Source organism: Kogia breviceps, chromosome 20, assembly GCF_026419965.1.
Source record: "Kogia breviceps isolate mKogBre1 chromosome 20, mKogBre1 haplotype 1, whole genome shotgun sequence".
In the NCBI taxonomy this organism is placed as follows: domain Eukaryota; kingdom Metazoa; phylum Chordata; class Mammalia; order Artiodactyla; family Physeteridae; genus Kogia; species Kogia breviceps.
This window is the reverse complement of record NC_081329.1, coordinates 20,693,133-20,701,304: the sequence shown is the minus strand read 5'-3', so window position 1 is coordinate 20,701,304 and position 8,172 is coordinate 20,693,133.

The following is an 8,172-nucleotide window of genomic DNA, read 5'->3' as shown; positions in this document are numbered from 1 at the left end:
TTGTAGGTGAAACTAGCAACAAGTGAAGAAGCACAACAAAAGTGAAGGATTGCTTTCTTAGTAAAATTAAAATTTTGGGGGGGGGGTGGGATTGGCTCCAATAATTGGCTGCAATCATTTAAGGACTTAGGCACTCCCAATGCTTACCTAAAAGGGTAAGAATCCAACAAGCCTTGTAACCTGTACCCATCAGGAGAGACTTGATCCTTACTCTGTCCCATATCCAGATTTGGTTTGGAGGGATTCATGGTGCATGATCCTGACTGGAAGGCACAGAACCTGGGAAATATGAAAGGTCGATGGGAATTCAGAACAGGTTTTATGAACAATTTTAGGCCTGCTTTGCTAATAAGTATTTGGTTAATAAAAGTCATAAGCAGAATAAGGTTTGAGTTGTACTTTGACTATTTCCTGACAGTGAGGTTATGGGGGAGTGGCTAACACCCACCTACCTCTAACTTCTCAGCGGCTACCACCGTCTACCAAAAAAACCCCTTAGAATTGAGCATATCCAAAATGGCTTAGGTCAAGTTTATAAGACCTCTTATTTAAAATTTTTACCATCTTCCAACGTTTTGTATCTCTATCCTTGTTTTATTTTTCTCCATGACTTATCAACGTCTAACATATTATATATGTTACTTTTGGGTGTTTATTGTCTTTATCTGTAGATGATGTAAGTTCCACGAGATCCTTGTCTGTTTTGTTCACTACCATAACCCAGTGCAAATAACAGTGCCTGGTATAATAATAATGCCTGGATATCTGTTAAATGAAAGCATGAAAGAAGTTAAGGACATGCTTCACAAGAACAGACAAAATGCTGAAGGAGTTGAAAGACAAGAAGATTACTTTTGGCTGGAAAATCAAAAAAACATTGACTAGGGTCTTATCGTGGAACAAAGACAAGCAGGGTAGTCTAAATGTACAGACGTGAATTTATTGTTTGCCGGGCAAGAAGCACCACATCCTTGAAGAAAGCTCAGTGCGTCTCCCTGAACTGAAAGTGAAAGGGACAGACATCATGTAGAAAAGTTTTGTCCAAATTTCCAATTGATTCAGAAGTGAAGTTCAAAGTCTCTCTTGAGATGTGTTATGACTCTGGTTTTGCGTCACTCAGGGGTGGGGCAATTCTCAAACAGATCCAGGGTGGGTTGCATAAGTCTCTGGTGGGAGTAGAGTGGGAATCACACCAACAGCAGATTCGGGATGTTTGTGCCTAAAGCTCAGAGGCAGGGTCTTTCTTAAAGTGTCTCAAGAGACCCAGGAGAAGGGCATCTGGGGCGCACAGAACAGCGTGAGCCAAAGCACTCAGGAAAGAAACCACAGAGCACGTCCAGGAATGACGGAGAGCAAAGGGTGATTCCAGCCAAAGGGTTGACATTGGGAAAGGAGGTGGAGGGTCCACTGCAGACTCCCTGAGCGTGGTTGGCAATAGAGAATCATAAACATGTGTCATCAGGAAGTACGATCAGAGCAACAGTGTGTAGGGTTCACGGAAGCAGGAAGAGACGGGGTGGGGAGGGGTGGACAAGTTAGGAGGCCCGGGCAGTATCCCAGGTGAGAGGTAGTCAAAGTCGAAAGACTCGGAGACAGTGAGACAGGTGAGCAAGCTGCAGGGAGGCGCTCAGAAGAGAGAGTGGGAGAAGCACAGACGGCCTGGGAGTGCCCACTCTTGACCTACACCCACTGCCATGGGCACCTCCCATGTGGACGCTCTCCCAGACCCCAGGGCTTGTGGGCCCAGCCAGGAGGCAGCCTTGCCACCACAGGGGCGGGCTGGTGGCCTGGAGGGATTAACCTGCTTTGGTTTTGCCGGCTCCTGGGTGGGGGAAGAGGGGAGGGCAGGAAATGCGGATCCTGTAGTCAGCGGATGGTGGTATGGTGGTCGGCTCCAACACACCGCAGCTGTCGCCCGCATGAAAAGGGGAGTCACTCTGGGGGTGCAGGGCCTTTCCGTCCAACCAGATAGAGCAAGCCCCCCATCGAGGAAGTAGGGGTTCAACGGCCAGCATCTAGCCCCACGTGGGAAAGGCCTGACCCCCAGGCCCAGCCAAGAGAAATGAGAATCGGGCAGCAAGAGCCCAGGCCCAGCAGAGATGTGGAACAGAGATCAGGACATCATGGTGAAAGGCCAGGCCCGGGCCACCCAACCAACCCCAGGGCTGCCAGCTGGCGGAGGAAGGGCTCCGGACGCACAGCCAGACTTGGCGGAAGGACGGTGGGGCTAAGAGACATCTGTTTCTTCGTGGATAAGTTGGGGGAGGCTGGGGACCCTCTCCCCATCCAATGTTTCCTTCCCCACCCGGGCAAAACTTCAGAAGATGCTCGGGCTAGGGAATGGCCAGCGCTTACTTAACTTTTGTCTATTTTCTGTTGCACTGGGAAGAAAGGGGGTGCTTCTAAGCACAAAATACCCACATCACCCTCACACAGCTCTCCCATCAAGCACAACAGACTTCCCTTGACCTATGACCTCTTCCCCCCTCTGCACTTTCCGGAGAAGATGGGAATTAGCAGCACAGGGCAGGAAAAGGCAACTGGGAGACAGAAGAGAACAGGGCCCCCAGCGGGCCAGCTTGTGCCCAGGCAAAGCCCTTCACGGGCTGGCCTCTCCCCTCTCTCATAATTTCTCTGCCAGAGGCTGCTGCCCCCAGGACCCCCGCCTGGTGAGCATGGGAGCCGCACCTGGAAGGGATTGATACCAACTGCCCTGCGACGCTCCTTCTGACTGAGAAGAACCATCTTCCCTGAATTCAGGGCCGTCGTCCACGTGCTGCCTCCTCTCCCAGCGAACCTGGCCCCCTCCCACCTTCTCCCTCTCCTCCACTGCCCTGAGCGGTAACTTCCGGCCCTCCTGACAAGCCACAGGTCACCTTCCCCGGCCTGGGAAACTGCTCATCACTGGAACCTGACAACGGGGGCAAGGGGCTTTTGCCTTGGCCCCGATCCAAGCCCAGAGTCTTCTGATTTCAGTCTGTGGCCACTCAGGCATCTACGCCCCGCCCCCTGCTTGTTTGGGGACAAGCGTCCTTGGAGGTGAGGCTCCCTAGCCCGTCCCTACCCCCAACCCAGCCCAGGAGCACAGAGCAGGCTCAGGAAGAGATGAGGGTCCCGGGAGACAGAGAACCTTCCCTGGAGGTTCCAAGACGTCCTGAGGTGGGCGTGGAGAGTGGCCCAGCCGGCAACTGCTGACCTGATCAGAAATAAATGCATCTGTCTGCTCTCTGGATGCCATGTCCTTAGGGACCTCAGGGAAGGGAATGAGTCAAGAGGAAAGAAAGGTAGGGGGTGTGGGTACTGAGTCAGATACCAAGCCAGGCTCTTCTACATCATCTCACTGAATCCACAGGCTTACCCTGAGGTGTGTGTATTTTGTCCCCGCTTCCCAGCAGAGGAAACCAGAGCTCAGAGATATTAAGTTACACACCTAAGGTCACACAGCCAGAAAGGATCCAGCTGGGGTCCAAGTCCACCTTTGGCTGATTCCAGAACCTACACGGAGCTACCTCCTGTGGAGACAGGGTCAGGAAGATCAAGTTGAGGGGTTCCGGCCTCTTCCTGGGAAGAGTTAACAACGGTTCTGTTACATCACCAAAATTCCTATGTTAACCGCCTAACTCCCAGTACCTCAGAATATGATATATTTGGAGACAAGGGATTTAATGTGGTAATTAAGTTAAAATGAGGGCATTAGAGTGGGTCCTATTCCAGTATGACTGGTGCCCTTATAAGAAGAGGAGATCAGGACACAGACACACAGAGGCCATGTGAGGAGAAGGCTGCCACCTGCTCACCAAGGAGAGAGGTCTCAAAAGAAACCATCCCCGCGGGCTTCCCTGGTGGCGCAGTGGTTGAGAATCCGCCTGCCGATGCAGGTTCGTGCCCCGGTCTGGGAAGATCCACATGCCGCGGAGCGGCTGGGACCGTGAGCCATGGCCGCTGAGCCTGCGCGTCTGAAGCCTGTGCTCCGCAACGGGAGAGGCCACAACAGTGAGAGGCCCGCGTACCAGAAAAAAAAAAAAAAAAAAAAAAGGAAACCATCCCTGCCCACACCTTGATCTCGACTTCTGGCCTCCAGAACTGTGTGGAAATAAATATGCGTTGTTTAAGCCACTCAGTCTGTGGTCCTTTGTTATGGCAGCCCTAGCAGACTAAGACGGTCCCCAGGTACTGAGTGTTTGTTTCCTGGCCCCCATGCAGAGTATTTTACATTGAGTTCTCTTCCGAGTGGAGTCCCACCCACCCAGGAGGTAGGCAGGGAGCTTGGGGAATTTCAGGTGTCCACAGGACCCCTTAGCTAACGGGGTACTTTGGCTACAAAACTCAGCACACAGCCGATGCCTCTGTCAACCATCTTTTCATTTTAATTATCCTGACAGCAACTCTCTCCTCTCGAAACAGGACTTGAAGGATTACAGGAGGGAGGCAGACAGACTCAAGCTGACCCTGAGGCGCTGACTCTGGGCTGGGGGCGATGCCCGGCACATCCCGAGCCTACTGCGAGCAAACGCTCTCCTCCTTTGCCAAGATGCCTGGCTCCTGGGCGCCCACCGACCCTCCCCGTTCCAGCCTGTCAATCATCACCCAGGTCAGTGCAGCTGACCTTCCAAAGTGATAGCTAACTGAAGATGCATCAGCAAGTCAGAAAACCCAGACTGGGGGTGGAAGAAAATCGGTCTCTGAATTTTCTAAGCATTTAATTTGAATACATCCTGTCATGAGTATATATGAGTTGACACTCACACAAGGAGGGAAGAAGAAAACCCCTTTGAATTGCAAGGGGCTGGGAAGGAAAAAGGGGCTTTTACAAAAATGAGGGGAAGGTTGGAAATGGGTGTTTCAAGAGGAAAAAATAAATGTTATAAAACGTGTGTGTATGTATACAAGCATATACGTATGTGTGTATGTATACACACACCTCACCTCTGCAGTGCAAGGTCTTAGGGAATTTAATACGGGAAAAGACCTTTGCCAGGGTTGCCCTACAGGGAAAGTTCAAGCAAAATATTTTTCTTGATTCTTCAGTCAGTTGGAGAGAAGGTACAGAAACAGGAGCCCTCGTGAGACAAAAAAGAACCTATATTTTCAGCGGTCTGCAATCTGATAGACCTCAAACTTGATAACTTCCAAGTGGAAATCCTGATCACGTTTAGATAATTATTTAGATATTACATAACGTTTAGAGATTTCTGTGTTTTTCCCAACCCAAAGATTGAAGCTACTGTGAAAGGCACAGAGTCTAATCTCCGGCCTTTCCCTTTAAATCACCAACAAATACCCCAGAAAAGAAGTCTGCTCTAGAATTGCATCTACTGACACGTGTGTAAAATATTTAATGACATGCTTTGCTGACTCCCTTTTTTACTCACATGTATAAAGCAGAAGGAAAAACCTCTGGCTGACCTAATATTCTAGAAGAGAATATGTTCTGACCACACTTCATTACAAGCATGAAAAATATCCCTTCTGAGAGGAAAAAATACATATGTGGTGTTTATGCCTGGGGCCAGGAAGTGCGTACGTAACCTCCAGCCGGGGTTCTGCTCCGAACAGCCCTCCACACACATAAGCGCATCTCAGCGCGACTGGGTTTGTGAGCCTCGGTTGAGGAGAGGCAGCTCATTTGGTCAGAAGTTGCTGCAGAGAGCATGAGAGGATTAAATCTGCCTGTTCAGGGGAGGATGGGAAAGTGCCTGATGCTCTTGGGCCTTTGGCGCCAACGGGCCCCAGTGGCAGCTGGTTGGGTGAACTAGTCTCAGGCTGAGGGTCTGGATGGGTCTCTCCCGAGGAGCAAGCTACAGTCCTGGGAACCCCCGGCAGCAAACATCAAAACCACATAAAAGGAGCAGGAAGTGGTGGCCAGAGAAGCCAGCCACAGTGATGGCGTGTAGGGCAGGTAAACCCTACAAAGTGTGTGAAAGAACGTAGAGAGCACAAATGGCGCAGAGAGGGTGTGGGGGTGTGGGGCTGGGGGATGGAGGGCTCTTGGCTTTTTTCTGAGCTCAGTCATAGCAAGCCATAAGTGAATAAATCTCTGGTCCAGGTATTCTGTGCATAGCTCTGACCTGAGGATTGTAGAAGTTTTGTCAAGGTCCATGATCAGGTCTGACCGTGTTGCTTGGCGGATAATATGGACAGGGGTTATAATGTGAATCAGCTGCAATACCTAAGATGACTCAGTTCTGCTGCAGAAAATGAGGGAAACTAAGTAGAGAAGTGTGCTGCGGACTGAATGTTTGTGTCCCCTCAAAATTCATAGGTTGGAGTCCTAACCCCCAAGGTGATGGTATGAGCTGCGGGGTCTTTAGGAGGTGATTGGCTCGTGAGGGTGAAGCCCTCAGGAATGGGACTCGTGCCCTTATAAAAGAGACCTCGGGGAGCTCCCTCGTCCCTTCTGCCATGTGAGGTTACAATAAGTTACCAACAAGGAAACAGGGCCTCACCAAACAGCAGATCTGCTGGAACCTTGGTCTTGTACTTCCCAGCTTCCAGAACTGTGAGAAAAAAATGTTTGTGGTTTAAGCTGCTTGGTCTCTGGTAATTTGTTATAATAGCCCGAATGGACTAAGACAAAGCTTATGAGACATGTGAGCTATAGAAAAATAAATAGAGCATATGAGTATTGAACAGATAAAAAAGGATGAGCCTCAAAGAGTTAAATAAAGAATTACCATATGATCTAGCGAGTCCACTTGTAGGTATATACCTGAGAAAATTGAAAGCAGGGATTTAACAGATGCTGGTTCACCAATGGGCACAGCAATAGCTAGAAATGACCCAGATGTTCACCAGCAGATTATGGATTAAAAAAAATGTGGTCTACACATACAATGGAATATTATTCAGTCTTAAAAAGGAACGAAATTGTGATACAGGCTACAACATGGATGGGTCTTGAAAACGCTATGCTGAGTGAAATAAGCCAGACATAAAAGGACCACTATTGTACAATTCCACTTATATGGATTATTCAGGATAGGCAAATTCATGGAGACATGAATAGAGGAAAGTAGAATAGAGCTTGCCAGTGGCTGGAGGGAGGTGGGCAATGAGGGGGTAATATTTAGTGGATACAGAGTTCGGGTGGCGTGGAAGTTCTGGAGTTGGATGGTGGTAATGGTTGCACAACACGGTGAAAATACTTAATGCCACGGAACTGTGTGCTTGAAAATGATTAAAACGGTAAGTTTTACGTATATTTGCCACATTTTTTTAAAAAAGAATGAAACAAGGATGTTACTTATAGACAGAAAAGGATGGAAGGAACAAGTCGTAAGGCATGGATTATGCCACCTCTAGGGTGACAGCTATCATTCCTAAATCTACCACCGTTGGTGACATCATTTTGGTCCCATTCTGTCTCCACATACGTTTTGCCTAGAAACATAGATAAACCCCACGGCTGTTCAGCAAGCTACTTATTGGCCAGGCACACTCGCCCCTTTCATCTCTCATGGAGCAAGTATGTGTTGGCTCAGACGTTTTCCTCTGCTGAGCCTCCTTGTTCAAACTTCAACTCTGGGCTGCATAACCACACCATGAACAGGGAAGGATGCTGTGGCAGAGAACACAGGACATGTGAACTCTGCGTTAACTGAGGACACAAGTAGCATGGTCCTTTGACTCACTTGCACCCTAACCTGAGTGCGATAACCTACCTCATCCTTTTTTTAAAAAAAAATTATTTATTTATTTATTTATTTTTGACTGCGTTGGTTCTTCGTTGCTGCGCACGAGCTTTCTCTAGTGGCGAGCAGGGGTTACTCTTCGTTGCGGTGCGTGGGCTTCTCATTGCGGTGGCTTCTCTTGTTGCAGAGCACTGGCTCTAGGCGCACAGGTTTCAGTAGTTGCGGAACCCGGGCTTCGTTGCTCCGAGGCATGTGGGATCTTCCCGGACCAGGGCATGAACCCGTGTCCCCTGCATTGGCAGGTGGATTCTTAACCACTGCACCACCAGGGAAGCTGTAAACTACCTCATCTTTCCCCCCGCTGTTTCTCACTGGGTGTTTTCAACTGATTCAATAAACCATGTGGTTCAAGCCTGAGAGTCTTTTTGTCCCAAGACCTCTGGGATTGTGTTATGGACTGAATGTGTCCCCACTAAATTCATATGTTGAAACCCTAAACCCCAATGGGATGGTATTTGGAGGTGGAGCCTTTGGAAGGGAT